This window comes from Sinocyclocheilus grahami, unplaced genomic scaffold (assembly GCF_001515645.1).
Source record: "Sinocyclocheilus grahami isolate Dianchi unplaced genomic scaffold, SAMN03320097.WGS_v1.1 scaffold5680.1, whole genome shotgun sequence".
Taxonomy (NCBI): domain Eukaryota; kingdom Metazoa; phylum Chordata; class Actinopteri; order Cypriniformes; family Cyprinidae; genus Sinocyclocheilus; species Sinocyclocheilus grahami.
This window is the reverse complement of record NW_015510303.1, coordinates 3,956-4,500: the sequence shown is the minus strand read 5'-3', so window position 1 is coordinate 4,500 and position 545 is coordinate 3,956. Positions and strand designations below refer to the sequence as shown.

General features: G+C 40.4%; 1 protein-coding gene across 1 annotated transcript in view; it reads right to left on the bottom strand.

Moving 5' to 3' along the window:
• LOC107577311 (cytoplasmic dynein 1 heavy chain 1-like) overlaps positions 1-545 on the bottom strand; it is a 10,551-nt gene that overhangs the window by 7,967 nt on the left and 2,039 nt on the right. The gene's annotated exons all lie outside the window — the stretch shown is intronic.

The window sequence follows — 545 nt, the reverse complement described above, 5'->3', positions numbered from 1 at the left end:
GCCCTTCAGGTTGATTCGTGAGAGCAGCATGGCAAACGTGACGTGGTCCTGATGCAGCATGCCTCGAGCGACTCGGTTAAACGCCACCTAAACAGAAAAACCACCACACGTTACTAAATATTTCCTAAACAATGGCCCTTAACAACAAAGGCGATGCAAAACAAAGAACATCACAATGCATAATTTCAGCAATGTGACATTCTACTACAGTTAAATCAACTAAGTTCTTTAAATCGTTATGATACTTCTAATATGGTGAATGGCGTCCGATTCTTTCCCAAACATCTGTTCTGGGAGTGTGTAAGTTTGGTGAGCGGGTACAAAACTATTTACAGCAGCAACAAATGCACATGTGCACCGATCCACTGTAATTATTCCACTCAACTGTAGGGGGCTCTAAAGTCACAAAAATACATACAGTTGCTTTAACTAATCTGCGGTTACTTGTACAGTTAAATGGGTGTAAGTTCAGCAGAAAACATACTAGAAATAGAGTCAGGTGGACTGTATCTGCATCATTTAATGATTGCAGGTTTGCATAAAAT